Source organism: Suncus etruscus, chromosome 8 (assembly GCF_024139225.1).
Source record: "Suncus etruscus isolate mSunEtr1 chromosome 8, mSunEtr1.pri.cur, whole genome shotgun sequence".
Taxonomy (NCBI): domain Eukaryota; kingdom Metazoa; phylum Chordata; class Mammalia; order Eulipotyphla; family Soricidae; genus Suncus; species Suncus etruscus.
Genome location: NC_064855.1, coordinates 68272922 through 68294419, shown reverse-complemented (window position 1 = coordinate 68294419; position 21498 = coordinate 68272922). Strand labels below are relative to the sequence as shown.

General features: G+C 39.0%; 1 protein-coding gene across 1 annotated transcript in view; it reads right to left on the bottom strand.

Moving 5' to 3' along the window:
* The window catches only part of ENOX1 (ecto-NOX disulfide-thiol exchanger 1), a 440285-nt gene that overhangs the window by 292067 nt on the left and 126720 nt on the right, over window positions 1-21498 (bottom strand). The window lies entirely within an intron of this gene.

Sequence of the window (21498 nt, the reverse complement as noted above, 5' to 3'; positions counted from 1 at the left end):
TCCATTTAGGATTTCCTGCTCCTTTATCAAAAATTAGATGGTTGTATCTCTGGGGAACATTTTCTGAGTATTCAAGCCTATTCCACTGATCTGAGGACCTATCCTTATTCCAATACCATGCTGTTTTGATAACTGTTGCTTTGTAGTACAGTTTAAAGTTGGGAAAAGTAATTCCTCCCATATTCTTTTTCCCAATGATTGCTTTAGCTATTCGAGGGTGTTTATTGTTCCAAATGAATTTCAAAAGTGTCTGATCCACTTCTTTGAAGAATGTCATGGGTATCTTTAGAGGGATGGCATTAAATATGTATAATGCCTTGGGGAGTATTGACATTTTGATGATGTTAATCCTGCCAATCCATGAGCAGGGTATGTGTTTCCATTTCCGTGTGTCCTCTCTTATTTCTTGGAGCAGAGTTTTATAGTTTTCTTTGTATAGGTCCTTCACATATTTAGTCAAGTTGATTCCAAGATATTTGAGTTTGTGTGGTACAATTGTGAATGGGGTTGTTTTCTTAATGTCCATTTCTTCTTTATTACTGTTGGTGTATAGAAAGGCCATTGATTTTTGTGTGTTAATTTTGTAGCCTGCCACCTTGCTATATGAGTCTATTGTTTCTAGAAGCTTTTTGATAGAGTCTTTAGGGTTTTCTAAGTAGAGTATCATGTCATCTGCAAACAGTGAGAGCTTGACTTCTTCCTTTCCTATCTGGATTCCCTTGATATCCTTTTCTTGCCTAATCGCTATAGCAAGTACTTCCAGTGCTATGTTGAATAGGAGTGGTGAGAGAGGACAGCCTTGTCTTGTGCCAGAATTTAGAGGGAAGGCTTTCAGTTTTTCTCCATTGAGGATAATATTTGCCACTGGCTTGTGGTAGATGGCCTTCACTATATTGAGAAAGGTTCCCTCCATTCCCATCTTGCTGAGAGTTTTGATCAAGAATGGGTGTTGGACCTTATCAAATGCTTTCTCTGCATCTATTGATATGATCATGTGGTTTTTATTTTTCTTGTTATTGATGTTGTGTATTATGTTGATAGATTTACGGATGTTAAACCAGCCTTGCATTCCTGGGATGAAACCTACTTGATCGTAGTGGATGATCTTCTTAATGAGGCATTGAATCCTATTTGCCAGGATTTTGTTGAGGATCTTTGCATCTGCATTCATCAGTGATATTGGTCTGTAATTTTCTTTTTTGGTAGCGTCTCTGTCTGGTTTAGGTATCAAGGTGATGTTGGCTTCATAAAAGCTATTTGGAAGTGTTTCTGTTTGTTCAATTTCATGAAAGAGTCTTGCCAAGATTGGCAGTAGTTCCTCTTGGAAAGTTTGATAGAATTCATTAGTGAATCCATCTGGACCTGGGCTTTTGTTTTTCGGCAGACATTTGATTACTGTTTTAATTTCATCAATGGTGATGGGGGTGTTTAGATATGCTACATCCTCTTCCTTCAACCGTGGAAGATTATAAGAGTCCAAGAATTTATCCATTTCTTCCAGGTTCTCATTTTTAGTGGCGTAGAGTTTTTCAAAGTAGTTTCTGATTACCCTTTGAATCTCTGTCATATCAGTAGTGATCTCTCCTTTTTCATTCCTGATACGAGTTATCAAGTTTCTCTCTCTCTCTTTCTTTGTTAGGTTTGCCAGTGGTCTATCAATCTTGTTTATTTTTTCAAAGAACCAACTTCTGCTTTCGTTGATCTTTCGGATTGTTTTTTGAGTTTCCACTTCGTTGATTTCTGCTCTCAGCTTTGTTATTTCCTTCTGTCTTCCTGTTCTTGGGTCCTTTTGTTGAGCATTTTCTAGTTCTATTAGCTGTGTCATTAAGCTACTCAGGTAAGCTCCTTCTTCCTTCCTGATGTGTGCTTGCAAAGCTATAAATTTTCCTCTCAGTACTGCTTTTGCTGTGTCCCATAAGTTCTGAGAGTTTGTGTCTTTATTGTCATTTGTTTCCAGGAACCTTTTTATTTCCTCCTTGATTTCATCTCGGACCCACTGGTTATTGAGCATGAGGCTGTTTAACTTCCAGGTGTTAAAGTGTTTCTTCTGAGTCCCTTTGGAGTTCACAAATAATTTCAGAGCCTTGTGGTCAGCGAAGGTAGTCTGCAAAATTTCTATCCTCTTGATCTTATGGAGGTATGTTTTATGTGCCAGCATGTAGTCTATCCTGGAGAATGTCCCATGTACATTGTAGAAGAATGTGTATCCAGGTTTCTGGGGATGGAGTGTCCTATATATATCCACTAGGCCTCTTTCTTCCATTTCTCTCCTCAGGTCTAGTATATTCTTGTTGGGTTTCAGTCTGGTTGACCTGTCCAGTGTTGACAAAGCCGTGTTTAGGTCCCCCACAATTATTGTGTTGTTGTTGATATTATTTTTCAGATTTGTCAGCAGTTGTATTAAATATTTTGCTGGCCCCTCATTCGGTGCATATATGTTTAGGAGAGTGAATTCTTCCTGCTCTACGTACCCCTTGATTAATATAAAATGTCCGTCTTTGTCCCTTACAACCTTCCTGAGTATAAAGTTTGCATTATCTGATATTAGTATGGCCACTCCAGCTTTTTTATGGGTGTTGTTTGCTTGGATAACTTTTCTCCAGCCTTTTATTTTGAGTCTATGTTTGTTCTGACTATTCAGGTGCGTTTCTTGTAGGCAGCAGAAGGTTGGATTGAGTTTTTTGATCCATTTAGCCACTCTGTGTCTCTTAACTGGTGCATTTAGTCCATTGACGTTGAGAGAAAGAATTGTCCTGGGATTTAACGCCATCTTTATTTCAAAATTTGGTGTGTCTTTTGGGTAGTCTTGTCTTAGATTAGGTCTTTCAGTTTTTCTCTTAAGACTGGTTTTGTGTCTGTGAAGTTTCTGAGCTGTTTTTTGTCTGTGAAACCATGTATTCTTCCATCAAACCGGAAAGTGAGTTTTGCTGGGTATAGTATTCTGGGTGAAGCATTCATTTCATTCAGTCTTGTCACAATATCCCACCACTGCTTTCTGGCATTGAGCGTTTCTGGTGACAGGTCTGCTGTAAATCTCAGGGAAGCTTGCTTGAACATGATTTCCCCTTTTGATCTTGCTGTTTTCAGAATTCTGTCTCTATCTGTGGGATTTGTCATTGTGACTAGGATGTGTCTTGGGGTGGTTTTTCTGGGGTCTCTTTTGGTTGGTACTCTTCGGGCATGCAGGATTTGATCACATATATTCTTTAGCTCTGGGAGTTTCTCTTTAATGATGTTCTTGACCATTGATTCTTCCTGGAAATTTTCTTCCTGGGTCTCTGGGACTCCAATGATTCTTAAGTTGTTTCTGTTGATCTTATCATAGACTTCTATTTTCGTCTGTTCCCATTCTTTGACTAATTTTTCCATTGTCTGCTCATTTGCTTTAAGTTTTTTGTCCAATCTCTCCTGCTGTATGGAATTGTTATGTATCTCATCTTCCACAGCACCAAGTCTATTCTCAGCTTCTGATACCCTGTCCCAGAGCTTATCCATTTTGTCATTCACTTCGTTTACTGAGTTTTTCAGGCCTGTTAGTTGACATGTTATTTCAGTTTGGAGTTTTGTCATTTCTGCCTTCATATTTTCTTGGTTCTTATTAGTGTTCTGTTCAACTCGATCCATGGTTTCTTGGAGTCTGTTGAGCACCTTCCATATTGCTAGTCTAAAGTCCTTATCTGAGAGGTTGATTAGTTGTTCAGTCATTATCTGGTCCTCAGAATTGTCATCTTCATTCTCTATGTCTGATGCTGGCCTGCGCTGTTTCCCCATTGTCACATTTGTATTGTGGGTTTTTTCTACGTGTTGTAGTGGTATTCATTGTCTATATGATGTAGGCAGCACACTCCTCTGGCTCCTCCCTTTCTGGATGGGCTGACTTGCCTCTAAGGGAGGGGAGTCCTCCGTGGATGAAGCCTCACACTGGGTCAAATCTTAGGCCCGAGCATGTAACAGAGAAGACAGTCCAGAGAGAAATGTTTGCTTCTGTGATATAGCGCCGTTCTTAGTGTGATTTTTCCTTCTTGTTGCAATGGAGTTCTTTCCTTAGAAAGAGTGCACGGCCGCGTAGCGAAGCGGAGCGGCCGTGCTCCTCTGAGCCTCTTTTTGCCCCACTCGCAAGAGTTTCACGCAAGAGGACAGTAGACAGACATAGACAGGTCACACTCACAGTCTTTCACAGCTGAGCCCCCACTGGGCCGGTGTACTTTCCCGGATTTTCCCCGCCTGGTGTCACACACAGGGAGCCAGCTTTTGCAAAGGATAGCCGGTTTTTATGCTCTGAAGTCCCTCCCTGAAAATGGCGTCTGGGCGAGCGAGGTTTCTGGAGGCTCTTTTTGCCCCACTCGCAAGAGTTTCACGCAAGAGGACAGTAGACAGACATAGACAGGTCACACTCACAGTCTTTCACAGCTGAGCCCCACTGGGCCGGTGTACTTTCGCGGATTTTCCCCGCCTGGTGTCACACACAGGGAGCCAGCTTTTGCAAAGGATAGCCGGCTTTTATGCTCTGAAGTCCCTCCCTGAAAATGGCGTCTGGGCGAGCGAGGTTTCTGGAGGCTCTTTTTGCCCCACTCGCAAGAGTTTCACGCAAGAGGACAGTAGACAGACATAGACAGGTCACACTCACAGTCTTTCACAGCTGAGCCCCACTGGGCCGGTGTACTTTCGCGGATTTTCCCCGCCTGGTGTCACACACAGGGAGCCAGCTTTTGCAAAGGATAGCCGGCTTTTATGCTCTGAAGTCCCTCCCTGAAAATGGCGTCTGGGCGAGCGAGGTTTCTGGAGGCTCTTTTTGCCCCACTCGCAAGAGTTTCACGCAAGAGGACAGTAGACAGACATAGACAGGTCACACTCACAGTCTTTCACAGCTGAGCCCCACTGGGCCGGTGTACTTTCGCGGATTTTCCCCGCCTGGTGTCACACACAGGGAGCCAGCTTTTGCAAAGGATAGCCGGTTTTTATGCTCTGAAGTCCCTCCCTGAAAATGGCGTCTGGGCGAGCGAGGTTTCTGGAGGCTCTTTTTGCCCCACTCGCAAGAGTTTCACGCAAGAGGACAGTAGACAGACATAGACAGGTCACACTCACAGTCTTTCACAGCTGAGCCCCACTGGGCCGGTGTACTTTCGCGGATTTTCCCCGCCTGGTGTCACACACAGGGAGCCAGCTTTTGCAAAGGATAGCCGGTTTTTATGCTCTGAAGTCCCTCCCTGAAAATGGCGTCTGGGCGAGCGAGGTTTCTGGAGGCTCTTTTTGCCCCACTCGCAAGAGTTTCACGCAAGAGGACAGTAGACAGACATAGACAGGTCACACTCACAGTCTTTCACAGCTGAGCCCCACTGGGCCGGTGTACTTTCGCGGATTTTCCCCGCCTGGTGTCACACACAGGGAGCCAGCTTTTGCAAAGGATAGCCGGCTTTTATGCTCTGAAGTCCCTCCCTGAAAATGGCGTCTGGGCGAGCGAGGTTTCTGGAGGCTCTTTTTGCCCCACTCGCAAGAGTTTCACGCAAGAGGACAGTAGACAGACATAGACAGGTCACACTCACAGTCTTTCACAGCTGAGCCCCACTGGGCCGGTGTACTTTCGCGGATTTTCCCCGCCTGGTGTCACACACAGGGAGCCCCAGTGTCTGTCTTTTCAACTAGACTAATGTTCCATGTGGACATGAATTGTGTTTCTTTTGTTTACTATTATGTTACCAGTGCCTGCTTGGCAAAACATAACAATTTAGTGAATAAACTAACAATAAACCAGATTTTCGCTCCACCACCAGCGCCATTGTGGGCACCTAGGCATGCCTGCCTGGAGAGTGTCTCCTGTGGGAAGCTCAGAGACTGAGGTGTCTTGGACCCACCTGACCAGGGCAGGGCCAGAGGTGTGCAGCCACTTTGTTTTGCTTTGTGGACGCACTCATTCTAACTAATGAACCCCACCATAACACAGAGAAAAAAAAATCACACTACAAGCATGACAATGAGGAAACCTCGTAGCAAACACCAGGCACAAATAATAAAGCTGATAGCCCTGATGACCCAAAAAATGCCAACCATCTGGTTAATCTCTCAGGTAAGACATTTAGAATAAAAATATGAAAGATCCTTATAGAAATCAAAGAAAATAGTGCTCAAGCTGAACAGAAAACAAATAAAGAAATTGGAAAACTCCAAACTGAAATAACAGGTGTGAAAAACATGGTAGCTGAATTCGAAACCTCAATGGAAAACCTCTCCAACAGGGTAACAACAGCTGAGGACAGAATCAGTAAACTGGAAAATGAAATGCAGAACAACTCCATACAGCAGAAGAGATTGGAAAAGAACAAAGGCAAATAATCAGACAATGAAAAAGGTACTCAAAGAATGTAAACAGATGAAAATAGAATAGAAGTCTTTGATAAGCTCAACAAAAACAACATAAGAATCATTAAAGTCCCAGAGACCCAGGAAGAAGATTCCCAGAAAAAAGCAACAGTCAAAGACATCTTCACAGAGAAACTCCCAGAGCTAAAGGCTGCATGTAATCAAATTCTGCATCCCCAAAGAGTATCAAATAAAAGAGACCCGAAGAAAAGCACCTCAAGACACATCCTAGTCACAATGATGAATTCCACAGATAGAGATAGAATACTGAAAGCAGTAAGATCAAAAAGGATAATTACATTCAAAGGATCATCTTTAAGATTTATAGCAGACATGTCACAAGAAACTCTCAAGGCCAGAAGAGAGTGGTAGGATATTCTGACAAGACTGAATGAAATCGACGCTTCACCTAGAATACTGCACCCAGCCCGAATCACCACGTTCAGGTTTGAAGGAAGGATACATAGATACATGGATAAGCAACAGTTTGGAAACTTTACAGATGTAAAAGCAGCCTTGAAAGAAAAGTTAAAACATCTACTTTAAGACAAGATAGACCAACATATGCACCAAACCTATACACAAAGATGACATTAAATCCCATGACAATCATCTCCCTCAATATCAATGGACTAAATACACCAGTTAAGAGACACAGAATGGCAAAATGAATCAAAAAGATGAACCCAACCTTCTGCTGCCTACAAGAAAACACACCTGAATAGTCAGAACAAACATAGACTCAAAATCAAAGGCTGGAGGAAAATCATCCAAGCAAACAACACCCTTAAAAAAGCTGGGGTGGCCATATTAATATCAGACAACACAAACTTTAGACTCAGAAAACTTGTAAGGAACAAAGATGGACACTTCATACTAATCCAGGGATATGTGAAACAGGAAGAAATCACACTACTAAACATATATGCACTCAATGAGAGACCAGCAAATTATTTAATACAATTATTGACAAATTTAAAAGAAGACAATAATAATACATTAATTGTGGGAGACCTCAACAAGGCCCTGTCAGAACTTGATAGGTCAACCAGACTGAATCCCAACAAAAAATACTAGCCCTGAAAAGAGAAATGGAAGAAAGAGGTCTAGTACACACACACACACACACACACACATACACACATACACACACACACACACACATATATATATATATATATATATATATATATATATATATATATGACACTCCATCCCCAGAAACCTGGATACACATTCTTCTCCAATATACATAGGTCCTTCTCCAGGATAGACCACATGCTGGCACATAAAACATACTTTCATAAAATCAAGAGAATAGAAATTTTGCAGGCTACCTTTGCTGACCACAAGGCTCTGAAATTAGATCTGAACTACAAAGGGACACAGAAGAAAAACTTGAATACCTGAAAATTAAACAGCCTACTGCTGAATAACCAGTAGGTCCAAGATAAATCAAAGAGGAAATCAAAACTTTTCTGGAAAGAAATGACAATGAAGACAGAAACCATCAGAATTTATGGGACACAGCAAAAGCGGTACTAAGAGGAAAATTTATAGCTTTGCAAGCACACAACAGGAAGGAAGAAGGGGATTAGCTGAATAGCTTACTGATGCAGCTTATAAAATTAGAAAATGATCAACAAAAGGAACCAAAGAAACAAAAGGAAATAACTAAGCTTAGAGCAGAAATCAATGAAATGGAAACTCAAAAAACAATCCAAGTTTTTAGCTGCTTGAGACTGGATTTCATCAGCGTTCCTGCTGGTGATCCTGCCTGCTTCAGAGTTGGGTCGGGAGGTACACACACTGATTCCTGCTGGTTTCTGCCAGGAGTCAGAAGGGCACAGAAGCCATATTGGGCCATGTGGTTTCCAGCTGCCTGAGACTGGATTTCATCAGTGTTCCTGCCTGTGATCCTGCCTGCTTCAGAGTGAGAAACAGAATTGAGGAACTCTGCTGGAACTCAGATGCCAGCACCCCTATTTGCCTGTCTTCTGTGCTGTGCTCCATTTTTGGCCTGATTTCATCCTGTGTGTGGCTCATTTGCAGACAACTCGCCTTCCCTGGAGCCTTCCCTGGAGGTGAGCTTATAAGCCCAGAAACAGGAAGCCGCTGAACTCTGCTGGAACTCAAATGCCAGCACCCTTATCTGCCTGTCTTCTGTGCTGTGCTCCATTTTCAGCCTGATTTCATCCTGTGTGTGGCTCATCTGCGGACATCTCGCCTTCCCTGGAGGTAAGTTTACAAGCCCAGAAAGGGTGAAGCAGAGGAGCATAGTCGCTCCGCTTCGCTTCCCGGCCGTGCACATCATTTAGCCAATAAATACAACCACAACACGTAGAAAAACCCACAATACAAGTGTGACAATGGGGAAACAACGCAGGCCAGCACCAGACATAGAGAATGATGATGGCAACTCTGATGACTTGAAGATGACCAAACAACTAGTCAGTCTCTCAGATAAGGAGTTTAGAGTCGCAATATGGAAGATGTTCAAAGAACTCAAAGAAAGTATAGAAGAGAACACTAATAAGAATCAAGAGAATATGAAGACAGAAATCAGAAAACTCCAAACTGAACATTCAGGTCAAATAACAGGTCTGAAAAACTCAGTAGATGAATTGAAGAAAAACATGGTTGAGCTTTCCCATGGGTTAAGAGCAGCTGAGGATAGAATTAGTACACTGGAATTTGAGATGAATAATAACTCCATACAGCAGAAGAAATGGAAAAAAGCCTTAAAGCAAATGATCAAACAATGGGAAAATTACTCAAAGAATGGGAACAGATGAAAATAGAAGTCTATGATAAGCTCAACAGAAACAACTTAAGAATCATTGGAGTCCTAGAGACCCAGGAAGAAAATCTCCAGGAAGAATCAATGGTCAAGAACATCATTAAAGAGAAACTACCAGAGCTAATGAATACATGCGATCAAATCCTGCATGCCCGAAGAGTACCAACTAAAAGAGACCCAGAAATAAACACCCCAAGACATATCCTAGTTACAATGACGAATCCCACAGATAGAGAAAGAATTCTGTAAGCAGCAAGATCGAAAAGAGAAATTAAATTAAAGGGAACATCCCTGAGATTTACTGCAGACCTGTCACCGGAAGCACTCAAGGCCAAAAGGCAGTGTGGGACATAGTGACAAAACTCAATGAAATAAATGCTTCGCCTAGAATAATGCACCCAGCAAAACTCACTTTCAGGTTTGAAGGAACAATACATGGTTTCACAGACAAACAACAGCTCAGAAAAATTTACAGACTCAAAACCATTCTTTTTGTTGTTGTTGTTGTTGTTGTTGTTTTTGTGTCACACCCGGCGGTGCTCAGGGGTTACTCCTGGCTGTCTGCTAAGAAGTAGCTCCTGGCAGGCACGGGGAACCATATGGGACACCGGGATTCGAACCAATCACCTTTGGTCCTGGATCGGCTGCTTGCAAGGCAAATACCGCTGTGCTATCTCTCCGGGCCCTCAAAACCATTCTTAAAAAAAAAACTGAGCAGCCTACTTTAAGACAAGACTGAGCAACAGACACACCAAACATCGATATAAAGATGGCACTAACTCCCAGGAAAATTCTTTCTCTAAATGTCAATGGACTAAATGCACCAGTTAAGAGACACAGAGTGGCTAAATGGATCAAAAAACTCAATCCAACCTTCTGCTGCCTACAAGAAATGCACCTGAATAGTTAGAACAACCATAGACTCAAAATAAAAGGCTGCAGGAAAATCATCCAAGCAAACAACACCCATAAAAAAGTTGGAGTGACCATACTAATATTAGATGATGCAAACTTTATACTTAGGAAATTTGTAAGGGACAAAGATGGACATTTTGTATTAATCAAGGGATATGTACAGCAGAAAGAAATCACTCTCCTAAACATATATGCACCGAATGAGGGGCCAGCAAAATATATAATAAAATTGTTGAAAAATCTGAAAAATACTATCAATAACAACACAATAATTGTGGGAGACCTCAACACGGCATTGTCAACACTTGACAGGTCAAACAGACTGAAACCCAAGAAGAGTATACTAGACCTGAACAGAGAAATGGAAAAACGAGGCATAGTAGATATATACAGGACACTCCACCCCCAAAAGCCTGGATACACATTCTTCTCTAATGTACACGGGACATTCTCCAGGATAGACTACATACTAGCACACAAAACATACCTCCATAATATCAAGAGGATAGAAATTTTTCAGGCAACATTCACTGACCACAAGGCCCTGAAATTATATGTGAACTACAAAGGGACAAAGAAGAAAAACTTTAATACCTGGAAGTTAAACAGCCTCATACTCAATAACCAGTGGGTCTGAGATAAAATCAAAAAGGAAATCAAAACTTTCCTAGAAACAAATGACAATGGAGACACAATCTATCAGAATCTATGGGACACAGCAAAAGCAGTACTGAGAGAAATATTTATAGCTTTGCAAGCACACATCAGGAAAGAAGAAGGGGCATATCTGAGTATCTTAATGATTCAGCTCATAGAATTAGAAAGTACTCAACAAAAGGACCCAAAAATAGAGAGACAGAAGAAAATAACAAAGCTGAGAGCAGAAATCAACGAAGTGGAAACCCGAAAAACAATCCAAAAGATCAACGAAAGCAGAAGTTGGTTCTTTGAAAAAATAAAAAAGATTGATAGACCACTGGCAAAACTAACAAAGAAAGAGAGAGAGAGAGAAACTTGATAACTCATATTAGGAATGAAAAAGGAGAGATCACTACTGATATGGTAGAGATCCAAAGGGTAATCAGAAACTACTTTGAGAAACTTTATGCCACTAAAAATGAAAACGTGGAAGAAATGGATTAATTTTGGACTCTTATAATCTTCCACGGTTGAAAGAAGAGGATGTAGTATATCTAAACACACTCATCACTATTGAGGAAATTAAGACAGTAATCAAATATCTGCCCAAAAAAAAAGTCCAGGCCCAGATGGATTTACTAATGAATTCTTTCAAACCTTTCAAGAGAAACTTCTACCAATCCTAACCTGACTCTTTCATGAAATCGAAAAAAACAGGAACACTTCCAAATAGCTTTTATGAAGCCAACATCACCTTGATACCTAAGCCAGACAGATATGCTACTAAAAATGAAAATTACAGACCAATATCTCTGATGAATACAGATGCAAATATCCTCAACAAAATCCTGTCAAATAGGATTCAATGCCTCATTAAGATGATCCTCCACTAAGATCGAGTAGGATTCATCCCAGGAATGCAAGGCTGGTTTAACATACGTAAATCTATCAACATCAAACAGAATATCATCAACAAGATAAATAGAAATCACATGATCATATCAACAGATGCAGAGAAAGCATTTGATAAAATCCAACACCCATTCTTGATCAAAACTCTCAACAAGATGGGAATGGAAGGAACCTTTCTCAATATAGTTAAGGTCATCTACCACAAGCCAGAGGCAAATATTATCCTCAATGGAGAAAAACTGAAAGCCTTTCCTCTAAATTCTGGCACAAGACAAGCTGTCCTCTCTCACCACTCTTATTCAACATAGTACTGGAAGTACTTGCTATAGCTATTAGGCAAGAAAAAGATATCAAGGAAATCCAGATAGGAAAGGAAGAAGACAAGCTCTCGCTGTTTGCAGATGACATGATACTCTACCTAGAAAACCCTAAAGTCTCTATGATAAAGCTTCTAGAAACAATAGACTCACATAACAAGGTGGCAGGGTACAAAATTAACACACAAAAATCAATGGCCTTTCTATACACCAATAGTAATAAGGAAGAAATGGACATTAAGAAAACAACTCATTCACAATAGTGCCACACAAACTCAAATATCTTAGAAACAACTTGAATAAAAATGTGAAGGACCTATACAAATAAAACTATAAAACTCTGCTCCAAGAAATAAGAGAGGACACATGAAAATGGAAGCACATACCTTTCTCATGGATTGGCAGGATTAGCATAATTAAAATGACAATACTCCCCAAAGCATTGTACAGATTTAATGCGATCCCTCTAAAGATACCCATGACATTCTTCAAAGAAGTGGATCAGGCACTTTTGAAATTTATTTGGAACAATAAACACCCTAGAACAGCTAAAGCAATCATTGGGAAAAAGAATATGGGAGGAATTACTTTCCCCAACTTTAAACTGTACTATAAAGCAATAGTTATCAAAACAGCATGGTATTGAAATAAAGACAGGGCCTCAGATCAGTGGAATAGGCTTGAATACTGAGAGAATGTTCCCCAGACATACAATCACCTAATTTTTGATAAAGGAGCAAGAAATCTTAAGTGGAGCAAAGAAAGCCTCTTCAACAAGTGGTGTTGGCACAACTGGCTAGCCACTTGCAAAAAATTGAACTTAGACCCCCAGCTAACATGTAAGAAGGTTAAATCCAAATGGATGAAAGATCTCAATATCAGACCCGAAACCATAAGATATATAGAACAACACGTAGGTATAACACTCCAGAACATTGAGACTAAAGGCATCTTGAAGTAGGAAAATGCACTCTCCAAGCAAGTGAAAGCAGAGATTAACAGATGGGAATATATTAAACTGAGAAGCTTCTGCACCTCAAAAGAAATAGCGCCCAGGATACAAGAGCCCCCCACTGAGTGGGAGAAACTATTCACCCAATACCCATCAGACCAGGGGCTAATCTCCAAAATATACAAGGCACTGACAGAAATTTACAAAAACAAAACAAAACAAAACAAAACAAAAACATCTAATCCCATTAAAATTGGGGAGAAGAAATGGATAGACACTTTGACAAAGAAGAAATACAAATGGCCAAAAGACACATGAAAAAATGCTCCACATCACTAATCAATAGGAAGATGTAAAGCAAGACAACTATGAGGTACCACCTCACACCCCAGAGATTGGCACACATCACAAAGAATGAGAACAAACAGTGTTGGTGGGGATTTGAATAGAAAGGAACTCTTTTCCACTGCTGGTGGGAATGCCATCTAGTTCAACCATTATGGAAAGCAACATGGAGATTCCTCCAAAAACTATAAATCAAGCTCCCATTTGACCCAGCTATACCTTTCCTAGGAATATATCCTAGGAACACAAAAATATAATACAAAAATCCCTTCCTTACACCTATATTCATTGCAGCAGTATTTACCATAGCAAGACTCTGGAAACAGCCAAGATATCCTTCAACATATGAATGGCTAAAGAAACTGTGGAACATATATACAATGGAATATTATGCAGCTGTCAGGAGAGATGAAGTCATGAAATTTTCCTATACATGGATATACATTGAATCTATTATTCTGAGTGAAATAAGTCAGAGAGAGAGAGAGAAAGATGCAGAATGGTCTCACTCATTTATGGGTTTTAAGAAAAATGAAAGACATTCTTGCAATAATAACTTTCAGACAGAAAAGAGAAAAGAGCTGGAAGTTACAGCTCACCTCATAAAGCTCACTGAAAACAGGGATGAGTTAATTAGAGAAATAACTACATTTTGAACTATCCTAATAATGAGAATGTACGAGGGAAATAGAAAGCTTGTCTAGAGTACAGGTGGGGGTTGTGTGGGGAGGAGGGAGATTTGGGACTTTGGCGATGGGTATGTTGCACTGGTCATGGGTGGTGTTCTTTACATGACTGAAACCCAAACACAATCATGTATGTAATAAATTTGTTTAAATAAAAAAAAGAAAAAAATTGAAATTAAAAATAAACAATCGAAAGATCAATGAAAGCAGAAGTTGGTTCTTTGAATAAATAAACTAGATTGATAGAGCACTGCCAAAACTCACAAAGAAAGAGAGTGAAACTTAATAACCTCTACTAGAAATGAAAAGGGGGAGATCATTACAGACATTGCAGACATTCAAAGGGTAATCAGAGACTACTTTGAGAAACTCTATGCCACTAAACATGAGAACCTGGAAGAAATGGATAAATTCTTAGACTCATAACCGTCTGTGGTTGAATAAGGAAGATGTAGCATATCTAAACACCTCACCACTAGTGAGGAAATTAAAATGTTAATCAAATGTCTGCCCAAAAATAAAAGCTCAGGCCCAGATGGATTCCAGAATAAATTCTTTCTAATCTTTCAAGGGGAACTACTACCAATCATGGCCAGGCTCTTTCATGAAATTGAAAAAAATGGGAACACTTCCAAATAGTTTTTATGTAGCGAATATTACCTTGATACCAAAACTTGAGAAGAGGTGTTGCCAAAAAAGAAAATTACATACCAATATAGCTGATGAACACAGATGCAAAGATCCTTAACAAAATCCTGGGAAATAGGATCCCATGCCTCATCAAGATCATTCACTATGATCAAGTAGGTTTCATACCAGGAATGCAAGGTTGGTTTATTGATAGTTCTATAAATCTATCAACATAATACACAACATCAACAACAAGAAAAATAAAAACCACATAAATATATCAATATATGCAGAGAAAGCATTTGATGAGGTCCAACACCCATTCTTGATAAAAACTCTCAGCAAGATGGGAATGAAAAGAACCTTTCCTCTAAATTCTGGTACAAGACAAGGCTGTATTCTCTCACCACTCCTATTCAACTTAGTACTAAAAGTTCTTGCCATAGCAATTAGGCAACAACAAGATATCAATGGAATCCAGTTAGGAAAGAAGAAATCAAGCTCTTACTTTTTGCAGATGACATGATACTCTACTTAGAAAACCCTAAAGACTCTACCAAAAAGCTTCTAGAAAAAATAGATTCGTATAGCAATGTGGCAGGCTACATAATTACCAGACAAAAATCAATGGCCTTTCTATACACTAACAATGATAGAAAAGAAATGGACATTAAGAAAACAATCCATTCACATTAGTGTCACACAAGCTCGAATATCTTGGAGTCAACTTGACTAAAGGACCTATACAAAGAAAACTATAAAGCCCTGCTCCAAGAAATAAGAGAGGAGACATGGAAATGGAAACACATACCCTGCTCATGGATTGGCAGGATTAACATAATCAAAATGGCGATACTCCCCAAAGCATTGTACAGATTTATAGCAATCCCTCTAGAGATACCCCTGGCATTCTTCAAAGAAGTGGATCAAAAAGTTCTGAAATTCATTTGGAACACTACACACCCATGAATAGCTAAAGCAATCCTCGGGAAAAGAAATATGGGAGGCATTACTTTCCCTAATTCTGCACTGTATTAAAAAGCAATAGTTATCAAAACAGCATGGTATTGGAATAAAGACAGATTCTCAGATCAGTGGAATAGTATTGAGTACTCAGAGAATGTTTCCCAGACATACAATTAACTAATCTTTGATAAAGGGTTAAGAAATCTTAAATGGAGCAAGGAAAGCCTCTTCAACAAGTGGTGTTGGCACAGCTGGTTAGCCACTTGCAAAAAATTGAACTTAGACCCACAGCTAACACCATGTATGAAGGTAATCCAAATGGACTAAAGAACTTGATATAAGACCAAAAACTATAAGGTATATAGAACAACACGTAGGTAAAACACTCCATGACATTGAGAGTGAAGGCATCTTCAAGAAGGAAACAGGACTCTCCAAAGAAGTGGAAGCAGAGATAAATAAATGGGAATATATTTAGCTGAGTAGCTTCTGCACCTCAAAGGAAATAGTGCCCAGGATACAAGAGCCACCAACTAAATGGGAGAAATTATTCACCCAATAATCATCAGATAAGGGGCTAATATTCAAAATATACAAGGCACTGACAACTTTACAAAAAAGAACATCTAATCCCATCAAAAAATGGGGAGAAGAAATTCAACACTTTGTCAAAGAAGAAATTCAAATGGTCAAAAGACACATAAAAATATGCTCCACATCACTAATCTTCAGGGAGATGCAAATCAAAACAACAATGAGGTATGTCACACCACACAGACTGGTACATATCATAAATAACAAGAACAATCAGTGCTGGCTGGGATGTGGAGAGAAAGGAACTCTTATTCACTGCTGGTGAAAATGCTGTCTACTCCAGCTGTTATGGAAAACAATATGGAGATTCCTCAAAAATCTGGAAATTGAGCTCCCATATGATCCAGCTATACTACTCCTAGCGATATACCCTAGGAACACAAAAATACACACACACACAAACACACACACACACACACACAAACCCTTCCAGACACCAATATTCATTGTAGCGCTATTTACAATAGCCAGACTGTGAAAACAACCAAGATACCCTTCAACAGATGAATGGCTAAAGAAACACTGGTACATATACACAATGGAATATTATGCAGCTATCAGGAGAGATGAAGTCATGAAATTTTCCTATACATGGATATTCATGGAATCTATTATGCAGAGTGAAATAAGCCAGAGGGAGAGAGATAGATGCAGAACAGTATCAGTAATCTATTGGTTTTAAGAAAAATAAAAGACATTTTTATAAATAGTTCTCAGAGACAAAATAGAAGAGGGCTGAAAGGTCCAGCTCACAATATGAAGCCCACCAAAAAGTTAGAGAAATAACTACACTGACAACTAATATAACAATGTGAATGAGGAAAGTTGAAAGCCTGTCTCAAATACAGGCAGTGGGGAGGGGTAGTGAGGTAGTGAGGTAGTCAACTACAGTCAAGTTTGTAATCAAATTGTATAAATAAAGTTATTTTAAAAAAAACAGTAAACCAGATTTTCCTCACGAAAATTTTCCAGTCATATTGTGGCATTTTCAAAATATCTATAGATTCATTTATGTGTATATTATAGACCCAAAATAATTTTAGTAATAATAAAAAACATAAGTTACCAGAGAAGTTATTTTTAGAACTTTTGCCTCAGAAAAATATTTGATCTCAAGAACTTTGACTTTATGACAATTCTTATTAAAATAGATCAATAAAATAGAAAAAAATGGTGAAATAAACATTGGCACTTAACCTGAACATATAATTTATGTCCTAACCTTTAAAATTGATCTTAAGACTTAAATTTCAAGTCCAATGAACTTGAGAATTTCATACCATTTACACATTTAATAGCTATCAGATATAGCTATTAAGTAAAAAACAAATTACATGAGTAAAAATAAAACAATGGAAAAATCAAAGTTCATAGTAATAGAAAAGTTAAAGAAGTGAAAACAGGTGGGTAACTTAAATAGCTTCAAGTCTTTAAAATCTCTATTTAAAATCTATTAAGGGCTGAAGAAATTGCTGGAGGTAGGGCATTTGCCTTGCTTGCATAAGGACAGTGGTTCGAATCCCGGCATCCCATATGGTCCCCTGAGCTTGCCAGGAGCTGAGCATAGAACCAGGAGTAACCCCTGAGCACTACTGGGGGTGACCCAAAAATTAAAAAAAAAAAAACGAACTCATTATGCCCTATTTGAGCAATTGAACATTTGCTGAATATACTTACTACACTACTTAACTTAAAAGATTTTTGCTCTCATTTTGTTTGAATAAGAATGTTGCCAAAAATCAGTGCTCCATTTAACATAAAAGTTTCAAATATCTATTATATGTTTCCATGTTCCCGTATATTAAATCATCTATTCTGTACAACTTATTAGGCATGGAAACTGAAAATCGGGATAACTCGTGAGATAAGTCTAAAACTGTCATTTTGGTTTTTTAAAAATGTACTCATTGAAAAGTAATAGTATCTAGGTAAACATATATGTACAAATGTAGTTTTAGAAAACCAGGCTTACACAAATACGTAACATGGGTTATTGGATAAATTAGATATGCAAAGCTGAATCCACTTTAAATAGAAAGGTTTTCAGTTTTCCATGATTATTTTCAATTTTGCTCTAAGTTGTAATTTAAAAAAAGATGCTCTACTATCTAGCTACTCCAAGTAACTGAACGTTAGTTTACACTAAGATAAATACACATGTTCTTTCCTATAGAGGTTATACTTCTTTCTAAATCAGTATCTCAGCTCAGATATTTAGTATTATCTCAGTTTTTTCTATAGCCAAATAAAAAAGCATGCAGACAAAATGGGGGCAGTAACTGAAAGAGGAGAAACACAGCTCCCCTAAAATAGGTTTTAACGTAGTAAGACTACTAGGTGCCTCACGCTACAAGTGAACCGTCTGCTTCTAACCAGATTTTAATTTTTAAGCCACTGGAATAGGGCAGACAGTATTTCCTTCGGAAGTCCTAGAGGTCTTGTCCCAGAACCTGTCTGTTTTCCAGGTAGTACAGAAGGTCTGCAGGTGACAGTCACCACTGGATTAACTCCATCCCCATACAACATATATGTGAAGGCACAACTTATAAATTTATTTTGTAATTTATCATTTGGGGGTTGTTTAAACCACATCTGATGGCTTGCTTCTGACTGTTTCTGAGATCACTGCAGGTGGTGCTAAGAGATTTTATATGGTGCTGGGGATGGAACTGGCACTGGCAAATAATCTTTGGTTCTTCCTACATACAGCTATGAGAGGAGGAGGACTATCCATAATGGAAATAAAATGCCCATGAATACAGCCTTACTACCTAATTAAAATTGGGTAGAGGCATATATGTTGGCCCAAACATGATGCTCAGGAGACAAGTGCACAGATACAGGGACAATTTCCTGGGAAATTAAATGGCCTATATGCGAGGAGAATTGAACAGTTCAGGCACTGGGACTTTCTTGTGTGGAGCAAAAACAAGTAGAGACAAACCACATCGGACTGATTCCCAAGCTCTTCACAGACCTAGATTAGCTGGGTATTAGTGCAGGCAGGCCTCAGCTGTCCACAAAAATGAGAACACGTTTTGCAAGACGAGTTTGAATTTTAAAGGCATTCAAAATTTCTAGTATTGTTTACTGACAAAGGTCAACAATGGAATGTTTTATTGATGTGCAGAAGAAGCTCAGTACAAAAGTATGGGGTTTTCCATGTGGCATTTGCTGAAGATGTAAATGCATAGATTCCGTCAGTAATATTTTTTGTTAACTCAATGCATTTGGTATTAAAAATACCCGCTGGGACTACCCTCTGAGTGAGGGGGCTGAGAGGCAGAGGAGTCTCACAATTTGAGGGTAAGGGTTACACTGAAAGACAGAGTTGTCCACTGGAAACTCTGAGCCCACACCAAGCTCACACCACTCCAGTCCCTCCACAATTCCCCATGGTCAATCTAGAAAAAAGGAAAATGGAAACATTCACTTGAAATTCCACAGGAAACTTTAGTTCTAAGCACAAATCATCAGTCTATGAACAATGAGGATTTCATTGAGCATACAGCCTAGTTTCCTTTCCCACTTCCCAGATTTACATCAGCCCCAAAGTGCTTCTAGTATATCAATAGCAACAATGTCTTTCCAGTAAGATTTGTGTTAATATCATTAAAACTGTCTACCCAAGCAATGTTTTATTAGCTGAACCAGAAACAATAGACAATGTATACCAATTTTTTGGACAGTGAGAGAGTTACTCATCTAGCAAGCTAAGAATGTATGTTGTATAAGTAAAACATCTGTTTTTAAGAGTAAGTCCAAGGCTATAACTAGACTATGGAAAACACAAAAATATATTCCAGGCAGTCTGTCTGAAGTGGGGAAGTTTTTTTTTTTTATCAGTCTAGGAAAAATAAATCTCCACAATAGGCATGTTCCCTTTTAAGCTCAGAAACTGCCTTATTTTAATAGATTTTTTTCGCTTGAAAAAGTCTCATTAAACTGTTCCTTTCATGCCTTTTAACACATAATTTGATTTAAAGATGTGACATTTACATATGACTTTTCTAGTGCATATTTTTCTCACAAAGCAAAATAAATTTATGGCAAAAATTCCTGTTTACTTCTTTGACAAGAAGCAATTAATTGGCTAATATCACCAGGTAATTTGGTAATATGTGCCCAGTTTTACATAATATTTCCTTTATGGAAAAATATGAATAAACTAAAGTCTTCAGAAACATATGGAAATTTGAAAAAACTAATAATTTTAAAATTCCACCCTTTCCTGGTATAGTTTTCCATATCTGAGAATCTTCCATTAATAGACTCAGAGCTGATACCATTTGATTCAACCTCATAAATGTGCATAGACTTCTTTGTGAATCAGACACTAAGATCCTTAAAAGTGAAGAAGAATCAAGCTCTAGCCACTGGTCCTGCCTCAGGGGAGCCCATTCAAGGGCCAGGTGGCAGGACAGCACATTCTTACATGGCTATAATGCACCAGGGTCACATTCTGGAGGTGCAATAAAATGTCCTGGCAGCACTGAATAAAGAGCAAGAATTCTGGAAGTAGAGTGGGAGGTAAGGAGGGCAGCTACCAGAGAGGATGACCTTTGAGCTGGTTGTTAAAGAGAATATATCACAGAACAGGCAGAGGAAGGCAAGACTCTAGTAGTGAAAAACCAATCATGTATGTCAAGTTTTGGAAACTAGACTTTTAGTAGAGTAATTTTAAACTTGTAATTTTTTACATAAAATTAAAATTCCAAACTAATCATTCTTTGGCATTTCTAGTAGAAAGGTTTGAGGCACCTCAGTAGAAAGACAAAGAATGGACACTTTCATAATTAAATAAAATTAGAATTTGCATAGTACATCTATGGTAACAGTGATTCCATCCATGTGTAAAGGAATTTCATACCATGGCTTGAGGTTAGTACATGGATTAGAGCACATTGTTTCATACTACATAGTCAGGAATACTACATAGTCAGGCCTGAACCACTGAGCTCTGCACCACCATCCCTCTCCCCAAAAAAGAAGTTGGCTATCATTCCTTTTCAGTATGTTAAAAATTCAAGTTATGTTAATCACCATATTAGCTTTTGTTTGAGTTTTGGGGCCTCATCCAGTGGTACTTGGGGCAATTACACCCAGTACAGTATACAAGAACCATACAATACCGGGGTTATAGAACTTGGGGCTCTCATATACAAACCCCTTTAGGCATATCACTAGCTCCTATGCTTTTTGTTTTGTTTGGCCACACCTTACTGTGCTTGGAGCTTACTCCTGGCTCTGTGCTCAGGGATCATTCCTAGCAGACTCAGGGAAACCATATATATATATATATATATATATATATATGCAATGCAAGCATCCTATTTACTGTTTTCTTACTCTCTTTCTCTCCAACCTTGCTAATTTTTTTCTTAA